This window comes from Phocoena phocoena, chromosome 12, assembly GCF_963924675.1.
Source record: "Phocoena phocoena chromosome 12, mPhoPho1.1, whole genome shotgun sequence".
In the NCBI taxonomy this organism is placed as follows: Eukaryota; Metazoa; Chordata; class Mammalia; order Artiodactyla; family Phocoenidae; genus Phocoena; species Phocoena phocoena.
Window position 1 is genome coordinate 43,846,575 of NC_089230.1, and position 15,958 is coordinate 43,862,532.

The following is a 15,958-nucleotide window of genomic DNA, read 5'->3' on the forward strand; positions in this document are numbered from 1 at the left end:
CTTTGACTTTAGGAACACACAGGAAAACCCTCTGGAATTACTGCCACCTACTAAGAGTGATTTTAAAAATGCACTCTCCCTCTTCCTTCTTTTGCTTCTTTTTTCTTTCTCCTTTGCACTTTTCACCTTCGAACACACTATATAGCTGCTCATTTATTTTGTTTATTGCTGTCTTTCCCCATTAGTACGTGAGCTCCACAGAAGCAGCACTTTTTGTTTCTTTCATTGACTGCTGTAATTCTACCAATTAGAACTGTGCCTGGCGCAGTGTAGGTGCTTGAATGAATGGTTGCAATTGTTGAATGAAAAATGAATGAGTGAATGAATTTTATGGTGGTAGACTCTGGTTATAGCTTTGTCACCAGCTCTTGTGTGAACCTGGAAAAAACACTTAGCCTTACTGAGGAAGATGAGTATTTTCTGTCACAGGCATCACTGAGAATTTAATGAAATGATGGATTCTTTTCCCAGAAAAGTGCATGTACTCTTTCAAACACATTTACAGTGAGTTTCAAAGATTTACCCATGGGCCCAGATAAAAATTTCTTTCCAGCTCTAAACTTCTGATCAACTCTCCTGTGTTCCTCCCACAGAAGAATTCTTCCTTGTTCCCACCCTCCATACTGTCATCTCTTAAATTTATTGTTTAAATAATTTTTAAAGAACAAGTCAAAATTTTCTATCATTTTTGCTGGTGTGCCCCAAACTTAATATTCTCTACCATGCTAAATCTTAAATGCAATATCTTATCCTCCTAATGAACTTTTTGAATTTTGCTGAAGATCTACTTCTTCCATGGAGTTAGTAGTTTCCACATGGAATTACCTATAAACATCAAAGAAATGGTTTTCTAGTTTCTTCCTTTAATGGACCCTTCTCCCCCGCTGTTGCCCACCAAACCAATCTGCTCACAGACACCTTGTTGGTTCTTTACTTGTGCACATGCCCTTGCCCTTCATTTCTTTGGATTTCTCATCTTTTCCAAATCCGTATTCACTTAAGAAAATACACTTAAAGTGTATTTTCTTTAAGAAGGCTTCCGTCGTTGACTCACTGTTAGTTGTTCATATCTCTGGTGGTACACCCTTGGTGATTAAATGTTCTTTTTGTTTTATCACTTTCTTTTTGAGTTATTACTCAGTTAAAAAGGTCTTTTATCCCTCCCTCGATACTCTAAGATTCTCAAAGGAAAGGAAATACACCCTTCTTTTCCTCTTTTGCTTTTTCACCTGTTCTCCATATAGGTATTATGAAGTAAATATTACTGATATATTTCAGCTTATAAAGCACATAGAAAATTATATCAATATTACCCTGTAGGGTAATAAGAAGCTTAAGATATTTACTATCTTTTATTTGGATAAAGGATTTAATGAAAGTAAGGGATGACACAGTGCATCCTTTAGTGTTAAAATGATAAGTACCATGGCTGAGATGTGGACGTGAACCTCTGGTTTTGCTGGTGTCTGTTCTAATAGTGGGCACCTGTGCTGTATCAGTCATAAAATACTTTGAATATCACCTCCGATATTGTCAAAAAAGAAGACAGATACTCCTCATTTTTTCTTTTTGTATGAGAAACCTGTATCCAGTAAATGCAGACTGGGCTGCAAGTCCAAAGCATAGCATTATTAACCCATCCAGACCAGGTGCACACAGGGACTACCAGCTGATTAGAGTCAAATGTTTGGTCTTGTTTATTCCATGAAAGTAGTTCCCAAAGAACAAGTTATTTTGTAGCTTTTTAAAGGATATTCAGTGGCTTAAATAAAGTGGGATGAGATAATATCATTCATGACACCAGAAATTAAAATTCTTTAAAGTTAAGTGAATTTAAAAGTTCCTTTTATTTTTGTCTTGGAATGAGAAAGGAAATGATTCATGGAAGTAGATAACTATTTTTTGGGTAGGAAACTAAGTGGGGCTGTCACTCTGAAATTAGTGACCCATATAACTATTAAAAAGAAACGCTACTACCCCAAAGCTTATTGATATAAGGAATCTGAATGAACATTTGTGGTGTTTTGTGAAGTAAAGCACTTCCCTAGGAATTATAAAATCAACTGCATATACTTTCTTTGGATGGGACAAAGGTAGAAACTATTTAATGGTTAATGCTTTCAACTCTAACCCATATTCCTCTAGTTTCTAGGACAAACATTATCACAAATGTTGTACAAAAACAAAGCAGACAGATTAAAATTTACACTTTTGTCTCAGGCTTGATGATTGGAAATACCATAATATATGTGCACATCTTGTTTTTTATTTTAAAAGAGACATCAATATTAGCTTTTACTTCCTTTTACACAGTTGGGAATTGTTGTGAAGCAAAAACACTGCCTTGAGATTAAATGCCCATCTGAACTTTGCTGTATTCTTTGTAAACCTTTTGTGAGGAATTGCATACTTTTGATGACTAGACTCAGGGAAGTGGATTCAGGTTACAATCAGATTCTTTCATAAACACACGGTACACACCTTCCTCAGTGGGGAAAGTACCAATTAGTTCACCTTACTTCCTCCCTAAGAAAATTCCTTCAAAAGTCCCCTTTTGTGATGACTATAAAGGTGAATAATAGCAACAAAAAAGCTTTATCAAATGACCCACGCAAGGAATTTCCTGTTTCCTCTGTGACTGCAAGTCGTACTTCAGATACTGGATATGACATTGTCAGTTTATCACACACGGTTTTCATGTGTGCAGACCTGACATGCTTGTGTTTTGGAGAACAGAAGAGTCAGCCTCATTTTTGGTCTCTACATTCATGTGGAAGTGTTTTTCCTCTTTGGGAGAAGAGAGCGGTCAGATTGGAATCTGTGGTCTGAGGCCAATTAACATTCGAATCTGTGCTGCAACTGGCCCAGAGCAGATAAGGCTTCTCTTTTAAGTGCTTTACCCTCCATGCACTGTGGCAAGCACAGATAAAAGGTTACGTGAAAACACACGTGTTAAGTCCAACGTTCAGTATAAACCAAAAGACTATATAAGATGCCCACATTGAGGTACAATGTGTTAACTGTTCATCAACAAGTATTTATTTAACTGCTCCAAAAGGCATATGTGGTGTTATCAGACTCAGTCTCTGTGCCAGGAAAGTCTGCAGCCTCAGGTGAACACAGGGAATAATCTAAAAATAAAAAGTAAAACTGTGCAGCACTAGCTTTTGTGTGCTCCATTCCAAACCAGAGGGGTAGAGGCTGAGAACTGTGGGAATCGTGGGTAGGCAGGTTTAAGTAATGCTACCACCGACAGCGGTGAGAGGATGTGTTTAGCTGGAGCACAGTTGATGTAGGGAAGATAAGATTGAAGAAATGGATGGCATCTAGATGGAGGTGGGCTTGGAATTCCAGGTTAATAAGGATTTTCGTCCATAAGCAAAGGGAACCCTTAAAACTTTTTTTTTTTTTTTGCCGTACGCAGGCCTCTCACTGTTGTGGCCTCTCCCGTTGCGGAGCACAGGCTCCGGTCGCGCAGGCTCAGCGGCCATGGCTAACGGGCCCAGCCACTCTGCGGCATGGCATGTGAGATCTTCCCAGATCGGGGCACGAACCCGTGTCCCTTGCATCGGCAGGCAGACTCTCAACCACTGCGCCACCTTAAAGGGAAGCCCACCTTAAAACTTTTTTAATGTGTATGTACCAGTGAGATGTAGCAGGTCATATTTTCAGATGATTAATCTAGTGGTGGTGGTGTAAGCAAGGGGGAGAGAGACTGAGGTGATGTACATACAACTTGTAGCAACAGTACCTGGCTCCTTGTGTGTGATCTGGAAGTGAAAGCTATTAAGATTAAAGATAAGAGGTAGCAAAATATTACCAGAGTCCAAATAGTGATGATGCATTGGACAAAGTTTGTGGTGGGGGAAATGGAAAGGAAGGAAAGAATAAGAAAATACACGGAGCAGTATTATTATTATTATTTTGTCCTTATCATGGTAGGGTAGTGGGGAAAAGTGACAGTGTTCATTTACTGCAAGCCAAGGGGGATGCTGAGCCTAAGGAGATTTTTATAGAGGGGAAGGGACATGATTACCTGGACCGTAAGGAACTTCGATAGAGGCTTTCCTGGCAATGTTGCTGAAACACAGATCAATGCAGGTGAGCCATATAGAACTTCCATAGCTCGAGGGGTCATGATTCCAAGCCTTACATTTAGGTACCATAAATGGCTAAATATGATTATGAGCGTACCCTGCAAACTGTAGTTATTTTGCAAAAATGTTAATGTCACTGATCCTCCCAAACCACACTGGTGAGGACAATAGGTGGGTTTATCCCTGATAACGTGTGTAACTGTGATGACAACAATAAAAACACCCCTAGCCTGCATTCCACCAGGGGAGGCACCCAGGGCACTTTCCCCATCGTGGCTATGGGTCAAGTTGATCTACCCACTTTCCCACATGGAAGATCCATGTGTTTTTCTGGGACTGGTTTTAGGAGTTTATTTTGTTAGGGTCTGTCTACTGTGGTTTAAGGCCAGCTGTCCTGGATTTTAGGGAGACATTGGGGAAAGAAATTGTTTGTTAAATTTTGTAAACCTTAGCCAGCAGTTACTAAGGATGGGTTTTCCCTTTTAAAAAATGTAGGAGGAAATTACCTCTATCTGATTGGAATTATGAGTGTCCTGCTGCATGCCAGTCAGTGAGGCAGCAGGGTGGATAGAATAAGACTCCAGTAAATGAAATGAGGAAACATTCATGGAGATACCACATCTATTAACAGGTTGATTTCCCTCAATTTTGATTGATATCTATATTATTTAAATGTTTTTTTCTTTAGGAAAAATGTAATACATACACACAATCAAAAAATAAACTGTACAGAACAGTGTTGGGTAACCTTCCACAAATGTTTTATAAATATTCAAGAGTGTGTATAAACACATCCTGCTTTTCTTTTCTTTACTTAATTTATTTATTGTTTTATACAGCAGGTTCTTATTAGTCGTCCATTTTATACATGTCAGTGTATACATGTCAATCCCAATCTCCCAATTCATCACACCACCCCCCCCCACCCGCTGCTTTCCCTGCTTGGTGTCCATACGTCTGTTCTCTACATCTGTGTCTCAATTTCTGCCCTGCAAACCGGTTCATCTGTACCATTTTTCTAGGTTCCACATATATGTGTTAATATGCGATATTTGTTTTTCTCTTTCTTACTTCACTCTGTATGACACTCTGTAGATCCATCCACGTCTCTACAAATGACCCAATTTCGTTCCTTTTTATGGCTGAGTAAAAGTCCATTGTATATATGTACGACATCTTCTCTACCCATTCGTCTGTCGATGGGCATTTAGGTTGCTTCCATGACCTGGCTATTGTAAATAGTGCTGCAATGAACGTTGGGGTGCATGTGTCTTTTTGAATTATGGTGTTCTCTGGGTATATGCCAAGTAGTGGGATTGCTGGGTTACAGGGTAATTCTATTTTTAGTTTTTTAAGGAACCTCCATAATGTTCTCCATAGTGGCTGTATCAATTTACATTCCCACCAACAGTGCAAGAGGGTACCCTTTTCTCCACACCCTCTCCAGCATTTGTTGTTTGTAGATTTTCTGATGATGCCCATTCTAACTGGTGTGAGGTGGTACCTCATTGCAGTTTTGATTTGCATTTCTCTAATAATTAGTGATGTTGAGCAGCTTTTCATGTACTTCTTGGCCATCTGTATGTCTTCTTTGGAGAAATGTCTATTTAGGTCTTCTGCCCATTTTTGGATTGGGTTGTTTGTTTCTTTAATATTGAGCTGCATGAGCTATTTATATATTTTGGAGATTAATCCATTGTCCATTGATTCGTTTGCAAATATTTTGTCCCATTCTGAGGGTTATCTTTTTGTCTTGCTTATGGTTTCCTTTGCTGTGCAAAAGCTTTTAAGTTTCATTAGGTCCCATTTGTTTATTTTTGTTTTTATTTCCATTACTCTAGGAGGTGGATCAAAAAAGATCTTGCTGTGATTTATGTCAAAGAGTGTTCTTCCTAGGTTTTCCTCTAAGAGTTTTATAGTGTCCAGTCTTACATTTAGATCTCTAATCCATTTTGAGTTTATTTTTGTGTATGGTGTTAGGGAGTGTTCTAATTTTATTCTTTTACATGTAGCTGTCCAGTTTTCCCAGCACCACTTATTGAAGAGACTGTCTTTTTTCCATTGTATATCCTTGCCTCCTTTGTCATAGATTAGTTGACCATAGATGCGTGGGTTTATCTCTGGGCTTTCTATCTTGTTCCATTGATCTATATTTCTGTTTTTGTGCCAGTACCATACTGTCTTGATTATTATAGCTTTGTAGTATAGTCTGAAGTCAGGGAGTCTGATTCTTCCAGCTCCTTTTTTTTCCCCTCAAGACTGCTTTGGCTATTCGGGGTCTTTTGTGTCTCCATACAAATTTTAAGATTTTTTGTTCTATTTCTGTAAAAACTGCCATTGGTAATTTGATAGGGATTGCATTGAATCTGTAGATTGCTTTGCATAGTATAGTCATTTTCACAATATTGATTCTTCCAATCCAAGAACATGGTATATCTCTCCATCTGTTGCTATCATCTTTAATTTTTTTATCAGTATCTTATAGTTTTCTGCATACAGGTCTTTTGTCTTGCTAGGTAGGTTTATTCCTAGGTATTTTATTCTTTTTGTTGCAATGGTAAATGGGAGTGCTTCCTTAATTTCTCTTTCAGATTTTTCATTGTTAATGTATAGGAATGGAAGAGATTTCTGTGCATTAATTTTGTATCCTGCAACGTTACCAAATTCATTGATTAGCTCTAGTAGTTTTCTGGTGGCATCTTTAGGATTCTCTATGTATAGTATCATGTCATCTGCAAACAGTGACAGTTTTACTTTTTCTTCTCCAATTTGTATTCCTTTTATTTCTTTTTCTTCTCTGATTGCCATAGCTAGGACTTCCAAATCTATGTTGAATAATAGTGGTGAGGGTGGATATTCTTGTCTTTTTCCTGATCTTAGAGGAAATGCTTTCAGTTTTTTACCATTGAGAATGATGTTTGCTGTGGGTTTGTCATATATGGCCTTTATTATGTTGAGGTAGTTTCCCTCTATGCCCACTTTCTGGAGAATTTTTATCATAAATGGGTGTTGAATTTTGTCAGAAGCTTTTTTTGCATCTATTGAGATGATCATATGGTTTTGATTCTTCAATTTGTTAATATGGTGTATCACATTGATTGATTTGTGTATATTGAAGAATCCTTGCATCCCTGGGATAAATCCCACTTGATCATGGTGTATGATCCTTTTAATGTGTTGTTGGATTCTGTTTGCTAGTACTCTTTTTTTTGTTTTTTGGCTGCCTTGGGTCTTCATTGCTGCGCACGGGCTTCTCTCTAGTTGCGGCAAGCGGGGGCTACTCTTTGTTGCGGTGCACGGGCTTCTCATTGCGGTGGCTTCTCTTGTTGCGGAGCACGGGCTCTAGGCACACAGGCTTCAGTAGTTGCAGCACGCAGGCTCAGTAGTTGTGGCCCATGGGCTTAGTTGCTCCGTGGCATGTGGGATCTTCCCGGACCAGGGCTCAAACCCGTGTCCCCTGCACTGGCAGGCGGATTCTTAACCACTGCGCCACCAGGGAAGCCCTGTGTGCTAGTATTTTGTTAAGGATTTTTGCATCTATATTCATTAGTGATATTGGTCTATAATTTTCTTTTTTAGTAGTACCTTTTCTGGTTTTGGTATCAGGGTGATGGTGGCATCATAGAATGAGTTTGGGAGTGTTCCCTCCTCTGCATATTTTTGGAAGAGTCTGAGAAGGATGGGTGTTAGCGCTTCTCTAAATGTTTGATAGAATACACCTGTGAAGCCATCTGGTCCTGGACTTTGGTTTGTTGGAAGATTTTTAATCACAGTTTCAATTTCATTACTTGTGATTGGTCTGTTCATATTTTCTATTTCTTCCTGGTTCAGCCTTGGAAGGTTATACCTCTCTAAGAATTTGTCCATTTCTTCCAGGTTGTCCATTTTATTGGCATAGAGTGCTTAGGATGTTTTGTATTTCTGCAGTGTCTGTTGTAACTTCTCCTTTCTCATTTCTAATTTTATTGATTTGAGTCCTCTCCCTCTTTTTCTTGATGAGTCTGGCTAATGGTTTGGCAACTTTGTTTATCTTCTTAAAGAACCAGTATTTAGTTTTATTGATCTTTGCTATTGTTTTCTTTGTTTCAATTTCATTTGTTTCTGCTCTGATCTTTATGATTTCTTTCCTTCTGCTAACTTTGGGTTTTGTTTATTCTTCTTTCTCTAGTTCCTTTAGGTGTAAGGTTAGATTGTTTAGTTCACATTTTTCTTGTTTCTTGAGATAGGCTTGTATAGCTATAAACTTCCTTCTTAGAACTGCTTTTGCTGCATCCCATAGATTTTGGACCGTTGTGTTTTCATTGTTATTTGTCTCTAGATATTTCTTGATTTCCCCTCTGGTTTCTTCAGTGATCTCTTGGTTATTTAGTAACGTATTGTTTGGGCTCCATGTGTTTGTGCTTTTTACATTTTTTTCCCCGTAGTTCATTTCTAATCTCATAGCGTTGTGGTCAGAAAAGATGCTTGGTAAGATTTCAGTTTTCTTAAATTTACTAAGGCTTGATTTGTGACCCAAGATGTGATCTATCCTGGAGAGTGTTCTGTGCACACTTGAGAAGAAAGTGTAATCTGCTCTTTTTGGATGGAATGTCCTATAAATATCAACTAAATCTATCTGGTCTACTGTGTCATGTAAGCTTGTGTTTCCTTATTAATTTTCTGTTTGGATGATCTGTCCATTGGTGTAAGTGAGGTGTTAAAGTCCCCCACTATTATTGTGTTACTGTCCATTTCCCCCTTTTTTTTTTTTTTTTTTTTTTTTTTGCGGTACGTGGGTCTCTCACTGCTGTGGCCTCTCCCATTGTGGAGCACAGGCTCTGGACGTGCAGGCTCAGCGGCCATGGCTCACAGGCCCAGCCGCTCTGTGGCATGTGGGATCTTCCCAGACCAGGGCACGAACCCGTGTCCCCTGCATTGGCAGGCGGACTCTCAACCACTGTGCCACCAGGGAAGCCCCATTTCCTCTTTTATAGCTGTTAGCAGTTGCCTATGTATTGAGGTGCTCCTATGTTGGGTGCATATATATATATAATTGTTATATCTTCTTCTTGGATTGATCCCTTGATCATTATGTAGTGTCCTTCCTTGTCTCTTGTAATATTCTTTATTTTAAAGTCTATTTTATCTGATATGAGTATTGCTACTCCAGCTTTCTTTTGATTTCCATTTGCATGGAATATCTTTTTCTGTCCCCTTGCTTTCAGTCTGTGTGTGTCCCTAGGTCTGAAGTGGGTCTCTTGTAGACAGCATATATATGAGTCTTGTTTTTGTATCCATTCAGCAAGCCTGTGTGTTTTGGTTGGAGCATTTAATCCATTCACGTTTAAGGTAATTATCAATATGTATGTTCCTATGTCCATTTTCTTAATTGTTTTGGGTTTGTTTTTGTAGGTCCTTCTCTTCTCTTGTGTTTCTCATTTAGAGAAGTTTTTTTAGCATTTGTTGTAGAGCTGGTTTGCTGGTGCTCAATTCTCTTATTAGCTCTTGCTTTTCTGTAAAGCTTTTGATTTCTCCTTCGAATCTGAATGAGATCCTTGCCAGGTAGAGTCATCTTGGTTGTAGGTTCTTCCCTTTCATCACTTTAAGTATCATGCTGCTCCCTTCTGGCTTGTAGAGTTTCTGCTGAGAAATCAGCTGTTAACCTTATGGGAGTTCCCTTGTATGTGATTTATCCTTTTTCCCTTGCTGCTTTCAATAATTTTTCTTTGTCTTTAACTTTTACCAATTTGATTACTATGTGTCTCGGCATGTTTCTCCTTGGGTTTATCCTGTATGGGACTCGCTGCGCTTCCTGGACTTGGGTGGCCATTTCCTTTCCCATGTTAGGGAAGTTTTTGACTATAATCTCTTCAAATATTTTCTCGGGTCCTTTCTCTCTCTCTTCTCCTTCTGGAACCCCTATAATGCGAATGTTATTGTGTTTAATGTTGTCCCAGAGGTCTCTTAGGCTGTCTTTATTTCTTTGCATACTTTTTTCTTTATTCTGTTCTGCAGCAGTGAATTCCACCATTCTGTCTTCTAGGTCACTTACCCGTTCTTCTGCCTCAGTTATTCTGCTATTGATTCCTTCTAGTGTATTTTTCATTTCAGTTATTATATTGTTCATCTCTGTTTGTTCTTTAATTCTTCTAGATCTTTGTTAAACATTTCTTGCATCTTCTTGATCTTTGCCTCCTTTCTTTTTCCGAGGTCCTGGATCATCTTCACTATCATTATTCTGAATTATTTTTCTGGAAGGTTGCCTATGTCTACCGCATTTACTTGTTTTGGGGGGTTTTATCTTGTTCCTTCATCTGGTACAAAGCCCTCTGCCTTTTCATCTTGTGTCTTTCTGTGAATGTGGTTTTTGTTCCACAGGCTGCAGGATTGTAGTTCTTCTTGCTTCTGCTGTTTGCCCTCTGGTGGATCTATATTATTTAAATGTTTATATTCAGTAACACTGCATAAATTCTCATTTTTGTTTTTAAAAGACACATTGTGACTTTTTTGTAAAATAACATCCAGTTAATCACCTTATAGCTTTCGTTAGCCTTTTTGCTTTAGTAAAATGGTCTACTGCCACCTGGTGGCAGCATGACCTAGTCAAGACTGGGCAGGCAGAACAGCAAAGTTAGTACAAATACAGTTAGAGAAGTGAGATCATGTTCACATATTCACTCATGTTCTGTCTTTACCTCAAATCCGTCGTGTCTAAAACCAAATATATAATTTTTCCCTTAAATCAGTTCTCTTAAAATAGGTGCTATTTATTAAGTGTGAATGTGGCCAGGCATCAAGCACTTTACACACATTATTTTTCTTCATCTCAAAGGAAGCCTACAGGGTAATGATTATTAGTCCCACTTACAAGTGAGGAAATCCAGGGATAACTTTCCCAGTGAGATGCTGTAACTCTTACTTGTTGTTACACTCTGCCTTCTAATGTGCTGCTGGGTACATTGTCCTCCAGTCATGCAGATTTGAAACCCTGGTGTCATGTTTGATCTTCCATCTGTTTCACTGCTCATCTATAATCACCCATCCCATATTCCTTTGAGATTTTTCTTGTAACTATCAATTCTAACTGCCAAAATCTCTAGTCCAGATCTTTATGACATGTAGGTTTTTGTAGCATATACCTGATTGACTTCTTTCATTTTTTTGTGTATAAATAAATTGTGAAGTGATATAACTATGTCTTATCGTAAACATCCAATTATAGAGAAGAATGCAGAGTAAAAAGTGAAAGTCTTTTGTCATCTATTTTGTCATTTCTCCCTAATCTCTGGAGAAGTAAGCACATATAATTTTTGGTTTGTTGGTTTTTAAAATATAAATAAAACTATAATATTCCTAGTACTCTGCAATTTACCCTTTTTCATTCAGCAGTATGTCTTGCAGATCTTTCTGTGTCCATGCTACAGAATTTACACACAATAGACACTCAAATGTTTGCAGAATGAATCTCAGATTTCAATTACATACTCCTTTCATCTAAAACAGGCAGTGTACTTTTTGCTCCATTTTCACCTAACTAAAGCATTTTTCTCCAAGGTTATAGGTTATTATGGATCTCCTCTCCTTTTTGGTTATTCTTAGTCAAGATCTCTTTCATGGCAGGTATGGCATAGTAATAAAGATTATTTTCATTAAATATCAATAAAATGTGTATGTAATAGTGTATGTAGTATCATTTTATTGGATAATTTTTACATGTAAGTGCCAAATCTAACTTATTTTCAGATGTCTTGTGTAAATTTCCAACTTCTTTACTATTTCTGTACCTCAGTGGTTCTCAATCTTTGGTGTGCATAAGATTTACTGGGGAACTAATTATTAAAACCCAGATTTCCGGGCCCCACCTTCAGAGTTTCTGATTCACTTGGTATGACGTGAAGCCTGCACATTTCCAACAAGTTTCCGTGTGATGCTGTTGCTGATCCACATTTCGAGGATCACGATCTATAAGACTCTCCCCGGATGCTTTCTGCCTCCTAGGATATCCTGATCTCTTCTCAGCACTCACTGTTTACTGTACATAAGAACTACAGCTTAAAGAGAGCGTTGAAAATGGCTGTGGCCTGTGGACAATGAGGCTTGGGGTGTACGTGCCCTTCCAGAGTGGGACCAGCAGGGGCTCTAAAGGCAGAACTGAGGAGAATGACAGTTCTGCCCATGGCTCAAACCACAAATTAAGGAACGGTTTTCACCTGTGCAGAGGGTGGACCGAACTATCGGTTGCCCACTAGTCTGCACAGCAGCACATGCTCTAGCGATCACAGTCTATAGCAGACGCGTCATCTTTGAGTATGAAAGATGGCATTATAATGCCACTACATCCAGAAAACAACGATTTATTTTCTTCACTTCTTGATGGCAGCTCAGCCAAGTAAAATTCCAGGTATTAAGTGAGCTGATGCATCCATTCAAATAGTTACATGTATTTCATTCTTATTATCAATTCATTACTGGTGTGATTTGCCTTGTAAAGTGATTGTACAAGAATCCAGAATTCGGGGGGGTGGGGGTGGGGGTGTGATGCATTGGGCAATTGGGATTGACATGTATACACTGATGTGTATAAAATGGATGACTAATAAGAACCTGCTGTAAAAATAAATTAATTAAATTAAATTAAAAAAAAAAGAATCCAAAATTGGTGAGACAGAAGAGAATTTAAGGAAAAAAATTCATCACACAGTTCCTCTCTGCAAATGTAGTAAAATTATTATATCTTTAATCATTTGATTTACAAAACCTGCTTGCTTATACATATATTAGGCAGAGAAAAGACATCATTTTATAAATGTGATTATCCAAAATACAAATGTAATGTATATATGTAAAGCTTATCTAATGGAGTATTTATTCTTTAGAATTATGAGATATATGAGATATAATTGTACTTCTAAGAATTTAATCTGTTAGATAAATTGTAATTCTTGTAAAGGTTTACATATTTATATTTGGACCAAACATTTTAATGATGCTGCATAATTAATGCACTAGAAATCAGGAAAATGCGTGGGGTTGATAAGTATATTCGATCCATGTTGCTCCTTTGCTTGAAATATTTGTGTGAAGAAATTTTGCCATTGCTGGAAATGGAGTCTAAAAAAAAATTGCCTGAGTATTTTAACTATTAGCTTTCACTAAGCATGCTATCCATAAAAATATCTAATGTTTTTCATGTGTTTGTTTAAACTTTATATAAATAGTATTATAAAGGTATGTATCATTCTTCAACTTCCTTTTGTCCCTCAACAATTTATTTGGTTTAACTGCCAGATAGTATTCCATTTTATATCCATAATTAAGTTTACTTATTACCCTACAATGGGCCTTTAGGTTGTTTCCAACTTTCCATGCTAGAATTCTTCAGTGAATGTGCTTGTGGTATATTTCCTTGAGCACACAGAGTATACAATCTAGAAGTGAAATTAAGTAGCATACAAATATTCAGCTTTACTAGATATTGCCAAATGTTCTCTGAATTAGTTGTATCAAATTGCATTGCCACTAGTATTATATAAAGGTTCTTGTTTCATGTTTTTTCCAGTGCCTGAATGTGAGAGTTTTAAATTTTGTCCAGCCTGAAAAGTGTGAAAGTGCATTTCATTTTTTTATATTTAATATTCTTAATATTTCTAATTACTGGCAATAGACAGAGGCTGTACTTCTTTCCTTATTTTTATTAGTTATTGGGTTTTTCTTTTCTGTGATCTATCCAGTTATATACTGTGTCAGTTTTTCTACTGTGTTGTCTTTTTTTTTAGTGATTATAGGTCTCTATATAACCTGAATACTAATCTTATCCTTGTTTATATGCTCTGCAAATACCTCCTCCAGGTCTGTGGCTTATAGTTTAATTTTATTTCATGGTAATCTTGGTGTTGCAAGTTTTTAATTATGGTGTAATAAATATTATTAATCTTTTCCCTTAAGGCTCGTATGTCTTCTTTTTCTTTTTGTCTTGTGGAAGAAAACTTCCTTAGTCTCATAGTCTCAGAAAGTTTTAGAATGTGCCTTTTACATTAGGTTTTTTTGTTTTGTGTGCCTCTCACTGTTGTGGTCTCTCCCGTTGCGGAGCACAGGCTCCAGACGCGCAGGCTCAGCGGCCATGGCTCACGGGCCAGCCGCTCCGCGGCATATGGGATCTTCCCGGACCAGGGCACGAACCCGTGTCCCCTGCATTGGCAGGTGGACTCTCAACCACTGCGCCACCAGGGAAGCCCTTACATTAGGTTTTTAATCTATGTAAAATTGTTGTGTATGCTATAGGTAGCAGCAATTAATTTTTTTATATGGATTATGATTGGTACCAGCATCATTTATTGACTAATCCATCCTTTCATCACTAATTTGTATGTTTGGGTCTGTTTGAGTTTTTTATTATGTTCCATTATTCTATTGATATTTACTTATTTCTGCAATAGTGGAAAACATACGTTTCTATTTTTCTGTGAATTCATTCCATGGCCACCTTGGAATGTTTCCAAGTCTTTTAAAATTTCATTTGGACAAACAATAGCCTATGGACATTAATTTGGTTCCTGATATTGAATCAATATGGTAGTCATTAGTGTAGTCTACCAAATGTTTCCAGTTTTCTGCCTTCAGGGAAATAGTAGGATTGCATTTTCTACTCTCTTTGGATTTAGTATGAACATACAACGTATTTCTCAGTAGGCTCATTCTTGAGCAGAAGCTTTAAATAGAAACTCCAGGAACCAGCCTGTGATTTGCCACATTTCCCAATCCAGCCTGCCTAGTCAATCGTGGAGGCATGGCGATGGAAATTCTTTGGTGGACATAGAGATGGACATGGCACAGATGACCTTCAGTGGACGTGCAGTTGAGTGAAAAACAAATCTTTGTTGTCTTAAACCACTGAGGTTTTTGGAGTTGTTCATTGTTCCAACATAATCTGGCATTTCCTGGATAATATAGTTAATATTGTGTAATTTGCAATTTGACGATTGGGAAAATGGTAAACAAACATCTTACTTTTGTTAGAAGGTAATTATATTTTAATGTCTCTTTTTTTAAAATTTCTTCCCCTCTTCCTTCCAATTGTGTCACCCTTAGTGCACTCATATTCCCCAATACCCATGACCTGTCAAACCAATTGGAACCAATTTTTGAGGGCCTCTCCCAGCCTGCAATTTCTCACCTGGCCTGTATTTCTTCCCTCAAGCCTACATTTCTTCTCTTTGAGTGTTTACATTTTTAAAAATGATGCCTAGAAAGATAAATGTTTTACCTGAAGTCTTTAATGATAAAGATCGACGTTATGACCCTAGAGTGAAAGGTCATTAACGCAAAGCTGGCTGTCTCAGTTTCCTCTTATTATCACATTAGTGTCTGCTGACTTGATATATGTTTTAAACTGGTTCTGATATTAAAATCCATAATTCTTTGTTGGGGTTGATCACATTCACATTTACTGACTCTTGTAGTTCTGGAATGTTAAGGATAAGAGTGTAAAGATGAGAAGTGGAGGGGACACTAAGAAGATACATCCCAGGCAGAAGTATCTTTTTCACATAATCTCTCCACCGATGAAAATTTCCTTTTAAACATGCAAAACCATCTTATATTATGGGGGTCAGGGGAGTTGGACAGTGATGGAGGGGAGAAAGATGGGAATTAAAACCCAGAGAACTACATTTTTACTGTTCACACTTTGATGTGAAATATATGAATCCCTGGATTGGAATGTTTGCCTCCTAACACCTAGAAGGTGTTAGGAGAGGCAGTGGACAGTCTGATGGTGATGTGAATAGTTTTAGAGCGCGCAACATGGCAAACTTACCGTGTGGTGGGCCTGCCCTAGAAGCTTTGGATTTGACAGGAGAACACAGGGTTTCTCAGACAGAATG

The 15,958-nt window shown here is 37.8% G+C and overlaps 1 protein-coding gene across 1 annotated transcript in view; it reads left to right on the top strand.

The window, feature by feature from the left end:
• FRK (fyn related Src family tyrosine kinase) overlaps positions 1–15,958 on the top strand; it is an 83,584-nt gene that overhangs the window by 30,560 nt on the left and 37,066 nt on the right. The window lies entirely within an intron of this gene.